Here is a 12,292-nt window from a genome sequence, read left to right as displayed (position 1 = left end):
GGAAGACTCAACTATATGCCACCTATACAAAATGCACTTTAAATGTCAAGACAGAAATTTGTTCGAAAGACAGAAATATGATATACCACACTAACACTTGACCAAAGAAGGCTGAGCTAGAGTGGCTATATGAATAGCAGACAAAACAGTTTCAAGCAAAAAAATTATTACCAGCAATAAACAACAGGTCATTGTATAATCATAAAAGGGTCAATTAAGAGCAATCTTAAATGTTCATGTATCTGTTAATAGCTTCAAAGTACATGAAACAAAAATTGATACAACTGAAAAGAGAAACAGGCAAATTCACAATTATAGTCTGATATTTCAATAGGCTCAACATCAGCAAGGGCATAGTAGACTTGGCCGCCACTATTCTTCTCAAGGATCTATGGAACACTTACCAAAAAAGACTATGTTCTGGGTCAAAAATAAATCTTAATAAAAGGAAGAAGTTAAGAGGCCTGAACTCATAATAGTGTGTTCCCTGACCACTAAGCAATCAAATCAGAAATCAAGCACAAAAATATCTCTGGAAAATACTCAACTATTTGTGAACTACAGAACACATCGAAATATCCCCTGGGTCAAAGAAGTAATGAAAAAAGAAAAAAAAAATTAGAGAGGATTCTTAACTGAATGAAAATGAAAACATAGTAGAATTTGTAGAGTCCTGCTTTAGTAGCACTCACATGAAGACTTATAGCACTGAATGTATACATTAAAAAAGAAGAGGGAAGTGCGGTGCTCCTTGCTGCCTTTGTGGCTCCTCCCCCAGCTTCCCAAGGCACCCTGCCCTGCCCCGCCCCACCCTGGCAGTGGCTGGAGAGCAGGTGCTTTGTTCACACGCCCACAGCAGGACTTGGGTGGGTGGGGGCAGGGTCCGCTACCTGCCGGGATTTGAAGGTGGGGGAGTAGCTGTAGGAGGCGACCCCATTAGACTGAGGTGGGCATGGGCCGGGCCCCAGGCTCTGCTGGAGCGGGAGGTGGCGGCGGTGGCAGAGGCATGGCCCTTCTGGAAGGGAGAGCCCAATGCCTGTGCACCTGTCTCCCCTCCTTCCTCTCTGCCCCTGCCACGGGTTTTGTGTTCTAGCTCCCCACCTTTTTCTCACTACCTACATCATCAGCCTTCTGACTTCGCTTCCCAGCTTCTTGCGACCCTTTCTCTTACTTAAGCCTCAGTTACTCGGGCTCTTTTCACCCTAGTCCTGCCGGAGACTTCATATGCCAGCAGTCTCTTTCATGGGATGCCCCCATCCTTCCCCTCTCCCCACATCCTATTCTGGGCTGATGGCAGCCAGAAATCCTTCCTATTGCATTTACCGGCGGTTTCTACCTGGCCCTGAAGCGTGGCGCAGATCAAGTCCACCACACCCACGCTGAGAACGACCCCTAGGAGAACCACTTGTCCCATGGTGGTATTGGACAATATGTTCTCGATTTTCCTCTGGTTGCTTATTTTAGTCTGAATATTTGTTACCTCCACCTCTATACTTTACAAACGTATGTTTTGGTTGCATGACAAGGAGTTAGAAATGAGCCAGAGACCATTCGCAGGTAAGGAGAAGATTTAGACATTTAGGATTAAAGGAAGAAAGGAGAAACAGAATGTTAACAAGGTTAGATTCCTGAAAGTATTTTGATATCTTTTGTGATCTGAGGAAGTGGAGATTACTGAGCCTACACAGATTGACATTTTGGGAAAATTTCATGATGATTGATTCGCTCTTGGGGTAACGCGAACACAAGTTCTCAAACCTGCATATTCTCTCAGTTGGAACCAGCTGTATATCTGAATGTTCACTTTCATCAGAACATGTATCAGAGAAAGAATGGGAGTCTGCTTCAACGAAAATGACTACCTCCGGGACCTGAAAAGGGTCATTCTGTTTCCTAATAGTGTATATGACCATTTTAGTGGGCACAGATCAGGAATTTTACAGTTTACTTGGAGTATCCAGGACTGCAAGCAGTAGAGAGATAAGGCAAGCTTTCACGAAGTTGGCATTGAAGTTACATCCTGATAAAAAACAAAAAACAAAAAACAAAAACGAATAACCCGGGGCGCCTGGGTGGCTCAGTCAGTTGAGCGTCCAACTTCCGCTCGCTCAGGTCATGATCTCACAGGTCGTGTGTTAGAGCCCCACGTCGGGTTCTGTGCTGATGGCTTGGAGCCAGGGGCCTGCTTTGGATTCTGTGTCTCCCACTCTCTCTGCCCCAACCCACTTGCATTCCGTCTCTGTCTCTCCCAATAGTAAATAAACACTAAATAAATAAATAAATAAATAACCAACCAACCAACCAACCTACCAACCAAATGAACAATCCTAACGTACAGAGTGATTTTCAAAAATAAATAGAGCATATGAAGTACTCAAAGATGAAGATCTGTGGGAAAAGTATGACAAATACGGAGAAAAGGGACTTGCAGATGATCCAGAAGGTGGCCCGTATGAAAGCTGGGATTATGATTGTTATGATTTTGGTATTTACGATGATGATCTTGAAAGCATGACATTGAATAGAAGAGAATTGGATGCTGCTGTTCATTCTGGAGAACTGTGGTTTGTGAACTTTTACTCCCCAGGATATTCACACTGCCATGAATTAGCTCCCACATGGAGAGACTGTGCTAAAGAAGTAGATGGATTACTTCAAATTGGTGCTGTTAACTGTGGTGATGATAGAATGCTTTGCCGAATGAAAGGAGTCAACGGATCTCCCAGCCTCTTCCTTTTTAGGTCTGGAACGGCCACAGTGAAATATCACAGGGACAGATTAAAGGAAAGTTTGGTGAGTTTCACCATGCAGCGCGTTAGAAACACAGTGATGGAATTACGGACAGGAAATTGTGTTCACTCCATAGAAACTGCTTTTGCTGCTGGTATTGGCCAGCTGATCACTTTTTGTTGCAAAGGAGGAGATTGTTTAACTTCATAGACATGACTCAGGCTCCCGGGCATGTTGGATGGTCTGGTTAATGTAGGATGGATGGACTGTGCCACCCAGGACAAACTTTGTAAAAGTCTGGATATTATGACAAGTACCACTGCCTATTTTCCTCTGGAACACATTAAATAACAGAGAGAAAAGCAGCGTTTTGTTCCTTAATTCATTGGATGCTCGAGAAATATATTTGGAAATCGTGCATAGTCTTCCAGATTTTGAGCTAATTTTGGCAAATACACTAACGGATCGATCGGCTCATCATCGGTAGCTCTTATCATTTAGTTTCGGAAAACATGAAAATCGAAATGATCCTGAGTTGAGGGAACTAAAAACTCTACTCAAAAGTGATCATATTCAAGTTGGCAAGGCTGACTGTCCCTCTGCGCCAGACATCTGTAGTAATCTCTCTGTATTTCAGCCATGTCTAGCAGTATTTAAAGGACAAGGAACCAGGGGCGCCTGGGTGGCTCAGTCGGTTGAGCGCCGACTTCGGCTCAGGTCACGATCTCGCGGTCTGTGAGTTCGAGCCCGGCATCGGGCCCCTGTGCTGACAGCTCGGAGCCCGGAGCCTGTTTCGGATTCTGTGTCTCCCTCTCTCTGACCCTCCCCTATTCATGCTCTGTCTCTCTCCGTCTCAAAAATAAATAAACGTTAAAAAAAAATTAAAGGACCAGGGACCAAAGAATATGAAATTCATCATGGAAAGAAGATTCTATATGATATACTAGCCTTTGCCAAAGAAAGTGGTAATTCTCATGTTGCCACACTTGGACCTCAAAATGTGTCTGCCGATGACAGGAACCGTGGCTTGTTGATTTGTTTGTGCCATGGTGTCCACCATGTCAAGCTTTATTGCCAGAGTTATAAAAAGCATCAAAGCATCTGCGTGGTCAGCTTTAGTTTGGTACACTAGATGGTACGGTTCACGAGGGACCCTGTAACACGTATAACATTCAGGCAGATCCAACAACAGTGGTATTCAACCAATCCGAGTTTCATGAATAAGAAGGACATCACTCTGCTGAACAACAGATCTTGGAATTCATAGAGGATCCTAGGAACCTTCAGTGACCTCCCTGACACCCACCACTTTCAATGAACTAGCTAAACAAAGAAACCGTGATGAAGTCTGGATGGTTGACTTCTACTCCCATGGTGTCATCCATGTCAAGTCCTAATGCCAGAATGGAAAAGAATGGTCTGGACACTAACTGGACAGTTACTTTTGGCAGTATAGACTGCCAACAGTATCATTCTTTTTGTGCCCAAGAAAATGTTCAGAGATACCCTGAGATAAGATTCCCCCCCCCCCACAAAACCAAATAAAGCTTTTCAGCATCACAGTTACAATGGCTAGAAGAGAGATTTGGGGTACGGGATTCCCACCTCAAGCATCCACAAATCTAATGACTCAGACTTTCGATGAAAAAGTTATACAAGGGAAAAATCGGGTGATTGAATTCTATGCTCCTTGGTGTGGACCTTGCCAAAATTTTTCTCCAGAGTTTAAGCTCTTGGCTAAGATGATGAAAGGAAAAGTGAAAGCTGGAAAAATAGACCGTCAGGCTTAGGCTCAAACATGCCAGAAAGCTGGCATCAGAGCCTATCCGACTGTTAAATGTTATCCCTATGAAAAAGCAAAGGGAAACATTTGGAGAGAGCAAATAGATGCCAGAGATGCAAAAGCAATTGCTGCCTTACTAAATGAAAAATCGAAAAATCTCCACACTCATGGAGAGAGAGATAAGGATGAAGTTTAATGATGCAAAGATGAAGAAAAAAGAGAAAAGGAATTCTAACCCATGACATCAGAAGAACATCTTTGTAGGATGTTGCTACATTCTGGGTCAGAATAAAGGAACATTATCTCGGAATTGTAATTGCACCATCTGAATTCTGTACAACATTGGTATAAATGAAGGGTCTGCAAGCTTTTTCTGTAAAAGGCCAAACTGTAAATATTTTAAGCTTTGTAGACCATGTACTTTTGTCACATAGTACTTTGTTTTTGCTTTCTTTACAACCCTTTAAAAAATCTAAAACTTTTCTTACCTCAGGGCCATACACAAACAAGTCAAGCCACTTTCAGTCCACGGGCCATAGATTGCTGACCCCTGGAAATGATACGAAACCTGCCTGGCTCAACCAGGAGCCTGCACTGTCAAGTACATACATGTCTAGGGTCTATTCCTTAAAGTTTTGTGGCTGGCCTGAAAGGAAATAATTTGGTATTTATTTACCTGTCCTAAAAATTGTGTGAAATGGATTGTGGCCATAGTGTAATTAAACACACACACACACACACACACACACACACACACACACAATGTGGCAAGCAGATAGCCTATTTTCATGGTGTATTATATTAAAGAGATTTTCTTCTTTTTTCTTTATAGGTTGAAGAACTGATTATAAGTTTTCACAATTGAGAAAAATTTTGGTAAAATAATGCCAATAGATTTCTACACTATCTAGAAGAAGAAGAAGAAGAAGAAGAAGAAGAGGTGGTGGAGGAGGAGGAGGAGGAATGAGGAGGCACAAGAAGACAGAGGAGGAGGAGGAAGGAGGAAGAGGAGGGAAGGAGAACAAGGAGATGGAGAGGGAAAGGAAGAAGAAGAAGAAGAAGAAGAAGAAGAACAACAACAACAACAACAACAACAACAAGGAGAACGAGGAGGGAAGGAGGAGGAGCAGAAGAAGAGGTGGAGGAGGAGGAGGAGGAGGAGGAAAGAGGAGGCGGAAGAAGACAGAGGAGGAAGAGGAAGGGGTAAGAGGTGGGAAGGAGGACAGGGAGATGGAGAGTGAAAGGGAGAAGGAGAAGAGGAGAAGAGGAGGAGGAGGAGGAGAAGAGGAGAAGAAGAGGAGGAGGAGGAGGAGGAGGAAAGAGGAAGGGGAAGTGGAGAGAAGGAGGAGAGGGAGAGGGAGACAGAGTGGGAAAGGGAGAAGAAAAAGTAGAAGAAGAAGAAGAAGAAGAAGAAGAAGAAGAAGAAGAAGAAGAAGAGGAGGAGGGAGGAGAAGGAAGACGGAGAGGAAGAAGAAGGAGAGGAAAAAGAAGAAGAGGAAGAAGAGGATGAGGAAAAAGAAAGGTCTGAAATCTATGACATTTCCACCTTTTGAAAATAGAAAACCAAAACAAATTAAACCCAAACCAAACAGAAGAAAGGAACTAATAAAGACAAAAATCACATGAAAAAAAGCAGAAAAACGATAGAGAATAATCAATGAAACCAAATGCTTTCAGGAGGTGAAAAAAAAAGGATCAATTTCTACCAAGACTGATCCCAAAATGAAGAGAAACAAGGGAAGTATTAACAATATAACAGAGATTAGTAATGTAACTAACATTACTGGAGATTCACAGATACTAAAAAAATCACAAAGTAATATTATCAACTTTATATAATTAATTTGACAACTCAGATGCAGTGGGTAAATCCCGTGAAAGACAGAAATTATCAAAGCTCAATCAAGAGTGAAGGGTGCCTGGCTGGCTCAGTTGGGAGAACATGTGACTCTTGATCTCTGGATTGTGAGTTCAAGCCCCATGTTGGGTGTAAAGATTACTGAAATGAAATGAAATGAAATGAAGTGAAATGAAATGAAATAAAAAAATAAAATAAAATAAAATAAAGGAAAAAAAGAACAGATAAACTAACTAACTCTATATGTATAAAAGAAACTAAAGTCTTAGATAAAGATCTTTCCACAGAAAGCAATTCCAGAGCCAAGGGGCTACACTAGTAAATTCATCCAACACTTTAGGAAGAAATGTTATCTATTCTACACAAAGTCTCCCCCCAGAATGGAGAGGAGAAATATTTGTCACCTCATTCTATAAGGCTAGCATTACCTGAGACCAAAACTAGACAAAGATACTATAAGAAAGAAAATTCTGTCATAAGCATGGGAGTCCAATTTCTGAAGAAACCATCCACAAATCAAGTCTAACACTACATTAAAGAGGGGGGTGTGTCAACAGGGCAGAGAAGTAGGGGGACCTGAAATGACCACATCCCTCAAACACAGCAGTGAGGCAAGAAGATGTGGAAATCTAGGAATCCGGGCTACAGAGTGACACAAACATCTCCAGGGGCCCATGGGGACAACTTGCCAGGTCAGGGAGATTTTTAATCTATTCTTTCTGCACCTCTTCTGTATCTCCTTCTTATTTTCCTTCCTCTCTCTCTCTCTCTCTCTCTCTCTCTCTCTCTCCCCTGCCTGGTCAATTTTTTGTCTTCTTCTCTTTTCCTTTGCCCCTGTCATTTCTCCCTTTGTATGAGATAAGGCATCTTCCATCACCACCCCCCGTGTTTAAATTCTTTTCCAAGGTTACATTATGAACAAATCTAAGCACACCTGCTGGAATGGCCAACCCACCAATATGAGTAGGGAAATAAAGCAACCAGAGTCACAAAAACAGAGAGCATGAAACACACTCCAAAGATACCTGTTGAAGGGCCAGGCCCTGGATAGTATATGACCCCTTTTAAAAATAGTAGTGCTCACAGGTGCAGGACACATGACAACTAGGAAAACACATAAAGTACCGAACACTGAAGAAATGGAAGAATTCTCCTCAAAAGAAACTCCAGGAAGAAATTAGAGCTAGAGAATTGCTCAAAACAGATATAAACAATGTATGGTTCAAGAATTTAGAATAATAGTTTTAAGATTAACAGCTGAGCTTACAAAAAAGCATAGAAGACAGCAGAGAATCTATTGCTGCAGGGATCAAGGAACTAAGAAATAGTCACAGCAATTAAGAAATACTGTAAATAAGATGCAAAATAAACTAGATGCAGTAACAGCAAAGATGGAGGAAACAGAGGGGAGAATAAGTGACATAGAAGATGAAAGTATGGAAAATGACGAAGACAAGAAAAGGGGTGATAAGAAAATATTAGACCATGAGGGGAGTATTAGAAAACTAAGTGATTCAATGAAATTTAATAATATCCAGATCATAAGAGTTCCAGCGTAAGAGAGAGAGAGAGAGAGAGAGAGAGAGAGAGAGAGAGAAAAGGGCAGATGGTTTACTTGAACAAATTATAGGTGAGAACTTCCCTAATCTGGAGAAGGAAGCAGACATCCAAATCCAGAAGGCACAGACAACTCCCTTCAGATTCAACAAGAATAGGTCTTCTCCACAGCATATCATAGTGAAACTGGCAAGTTACAAAGAGAAAAGAGAATTCTGAAAGCAGCAAGGGACAAACGGGCCTTAACCTACAAGGGTAGACACTTATGGGTAGTAGCAGACCTGCCCGCTGAAACTTGGCAGGCCAGGAGGTGACGGTAGGAAAAAAGTCCAAGTGCTGAATAGGAAAATATGCAGCTAAGAATCCTTTCTCCAGCAAGGATGTCATTCAGAATAGAAGGAGAGATAGGCTTTCCCAGAAAACCAAAAACTACAAGAGCTCATGACCACTAAACCAGCCCTGCAGGAGATCAGAGACTCTGTGAGTGGAATGTTGTCAAGGCTACAAAGGACCAGAAACATCACCACAAGCATGAAAACTCCAGACAACACAATGTCATGAAATCCATATCTTTAAATAATCACTCTGAATGTGAAGGGACTAGATGCCCTTATCAAAACACATAGGGTATCTGAATGGATTAAAAAACAAACAAAATCCATCTATATGCTGTCTACAAGAGACTTATTTGACACAGGAGGACACCATTAGATTGAAGGTTAGGGGATAGAGTACCATGTATTATGCTACTGGAAGTCAAAAGAAAGCTGGGGTAGCCATACTTAGATCAGACAAATGAGATTTTAAACCAAAGACTCTAACAAGAGATGGCGAAGGGGATTATATCATAATTTAGGGATCTATCCATCAAGAAGAGCTAACAATTGTAAATGTTGGTGCTCCCAACTTGAGAGCCCCCAAATACATACATTGATTAATCACAAACCGAAGCAATCTTATTGATAATCATATGGAGATTGTAGGTGACTTAAATACTCCCTAACAACAATGGACAGATCACCTAGGCACAAAATCAGTAAAGAAACAAAGGCCCTGAATGATACGCTGGACCAGATGGATTTGACAGATCTATTCAGAACTTTTCATCCAACAGTAGCAGAATACACATTCTTCTCAAGTGCACGTGGAACCTTCTCCAAAACAGATCACACAGTGGGTCACAAAACAGCCCTCCATAAATATAAAAGAACTGAGATCATACCATGCGTATTTTCAGATCACAACACTATGAAACTTGAAATCAAACAAAAGAAAAAGTTTGGGAAGCCTCTAAATGCATGGAGGTTGAAGAACATCCTACTGGAGAAAGAATGGGTCAACCAGACGATGAAAGGCAAAATTAAAAAATATATATACGGGCAAATGAAAATGAAAACATGACAGTCCAACCCCTTCGGGATGCAGCAAAGGCAGCCCTAAAAGGAAAACACATCGCCATCCAGGCCTTTCTCAAGAAATAAGAACAACCCGAAATACAAAATCGAACCTCACACCTAAAGAAAGTAGAAGAACAGCAAAGAAACCCTACAGCCATTAGAAGAAATAATAAAGATTAGAGCATATATAAACACTATAGAATCCAAAAGAAAAACCTGCAAAAAAAAAAAAAAAGTAGAACAGATCAATGAATCTAAGAGCTGTTTTTTTTAAAGAATAAATAAACTTGATAACCCCCTAGCCAGCTTTCTCAAAAAGAAAAGAGAATCCGAATAGATAAAATCACGAATGAAAAAGGAGAGGTCACAATCAACACCACAGAAATACAACTATTAGAGAATACTACGAAAATGTATATGCCAACAAACTGGACAACCTGGAAGAAATGGACACAAACCTAGACAACCACACATTACCCAAACTTAAATGGGAAGAAATAGAAAATTTGAACAGACCCATAACCAGCAAAGAAATTCAATCAGTTATCAAAAATCTCCCAACAAATATGAGTCCTGGACCAGAAGTCTTCCCAGGGGAATTCTACCAGACATTTAAAGCAGAGTTAATACCGATTCTTTTCCAGCTGTTGAACAAAGAAATGGAAGAAAAGCTTCCGGACTCTTTCTATGAAGCTAGCATTGCCTTGATTCCCAACACAGATAGAGACCCCACTAAGAAGGAGAATGACAGGCCAATATTCCTGATGAACATGGATGCCAAAATTCTTAACAAGATACTAGCAAATCCAATTCGGCAGTATATGAAAGAATTCTTCACCATGATCAAGTGGGATTCATTCCTGGGCTACAGGGCTGGTTCAATATTCGCAAATCAATCAAAATGATACATCACCTTAATAGGAGAAAGGATACGATCATTCATATGATCCTGTCAATAAATACAGAAAAACATTTGACTGAATACAGCATCCTTTGTTAATAAGAAACCCTCAAGAAAGTTGGGATACAAGGAACATACCTTAACATCATAAAAGCCATATATGAGAAGCCTGCTGCGAATATCCTCAATGGGGAGAAACAGAGAACTTCCCCTCTACCCTGCCCGCCGAAGATAAGGAACACAAAAGGGACGTCCACTCTCACCAGTGTTGTTGAACATACTGTTGGAAGGCCTAGCCTCAGCAATCATACAACAAAATGAAATAAAACACATCCAAATTGGCAAAGAAGAAGTTAAACTTCCACTTTTCATAGATGGCATGATACTCTACATGGAATACCTAAAAGACTCCACCAAAAAGCTGCTCCAACTGATACATGAATTCAGAAAAGTCACAGGATACAAAATCAACACACAGAAATTGATTGCACTTCTATATACCAATAATGAAGCCACAGAAAGAGAAATCAAGAAACTGAGCTCATTTACAATTACACCAAGAACCATAAGATACCTAGGAATCAACCTAACCAAAGCTATAAGAGATTTGTATCCTGAAAACTATAGAAAACATATCAAAGAAATTAAAGAAGACACAAAGAAATGGAAAAACATTCTATGCTCATGGACTGGAAGAAGAAATATTGTAAATATGTCGATAACGACCCAAAGCAATCTACACATTCAGTGCAATCCCAATCAACGTTGCACCAGCATTCTTCTCAGAGCTAGAACAAACAATCCTACAATTTGTATGGAACCACAAAAGATCCCAGATAGCCAAAGTAATGTTGAAAAAGAAAACCAAAGCTGGAGGCATCACAATACCAGACGTTAGCCTCTACTACAAAGCTGCGATCATCAAGGGAGTATACTATCGGCACAAAAAGAGACGCAAAGGCGAATGGCATAGAATAGAGAATCCAGAAATGGACCCACAAATGTATGGCCAACTAAACCTTGGCAAAGCAGAAAAGAGTATCCAATGGAAAAAAGATAGGCTCTTTAAGGTTAGAGTGGGAGAGAGCCAAAGCATAAGAGACTGTTAAAAACTGAGAACAAACTGAGGGTTGATGGGGGGTGGGAGGGAGGGCAGGGTGGGTGATGGGTATTGAGGAGGGCACCTTTTGGGATGAGCACTGGGTGTTGTATGGAAACCAATTTGACAGTAAATTTCATATATGAAAAAATAAAATTAAAAAAGAAAACTAAAAAAAAAATGCTTAATATATTACCAATGTCTGATTTTTAACCTTTACTTTCATGTTTTGATTCAGTTGCTCCAAGTGCATATTTGACTCTTCAATAAACAAAGGTATCCTCCTTTAAATTAAAAAAAAAAAAAAAAAAAAAAAGATAGGCTCTTTAGCAAATGGTGCTGGGAGTGCTGGACAGCAACATGCGGAAGAATGAAACAGGACCAGTTTCTTACACCGTGCATAAACTCAAAATGGATGAAAGACCTCAATGTGAGAGAGGAAACCATCAAAACCCTAGAGGAGAACACAGGCCACAACCTCTTTGACCTTGGCTACAGCAACTTCTTCTCAACACATCTCTGAAGGCAAGGGACATAAAAGCAAAACTGGACTCTTGGGACCTCATCAAGGTAGAAAGCTTCTGCACTTCAAAGGAAACAATCCACAAAATTAAAAGGCACCAACGGAATGGGAGAAGATATCTGCACATGACATATCAGGTAAAGGATTAGTACCCATACTCTAGAAAGAATTGGCCAAACTCAACACCGAAAAACAAATAATCCAGGGAAGAAATGGGCAGAAGACATGAATAGACACTTTTCCAAAGAAGACATCCAGATGTCCAACAGGCACATGAAAGGATGTTCAACGTCGCTCATCATCAGGGAAATACAAATCAAAACCACATTGAGATACCACCTCACACCGGTCAGGGTAGATAAAATTAACAACTGAGGAAACAACAGACATTGGTGAGGATGTGCAGAAATGGGAATTCTCTTGCACTGTCGGTGGGAATGCATG

General features: G+C 40.9%; 1 protein-coding gene and 1 pseudogene across 1 annotated transcript in view; one reads left to right on the top strand and one right to left on the bottom strand.

Annotated features, from left to right (window-relative positions):
- Positions 1–12,292, bottom strand: part of LOC131495868 (ankyrin repeat domain-containing protein 26-like) — a 253,686-nt gene that overhangs the window by 47,459 nt on the left and 193,935 nt on the right. The window lies entirely within an intron of this gene.
- LOC131495875 (dnaJ homolog subfamily C member 10-like) lies at positions 1,833–4,709 on the top strand (annotated as a pseudogene).

This window comes from Neofelis nebulosa, chromosome 15, assembly GCF_028018385.1.
Source record: "Neofelis nebulosa isolate mNeoNeb1 chromosome 15, mNeoNeb1.pri, whole genome shotgun sequence".
Taxonomy (NCBI): Eukaryota; Metazoa; Chordata; class Mammalia; order Carnivora; family Felidae; genus Neofelis; species Neofelis nebulosa.
Note: the sequence above shows the minus strand (reverse complement) of the source record. Positions and strands in the feature narration are given on the sequence as shown.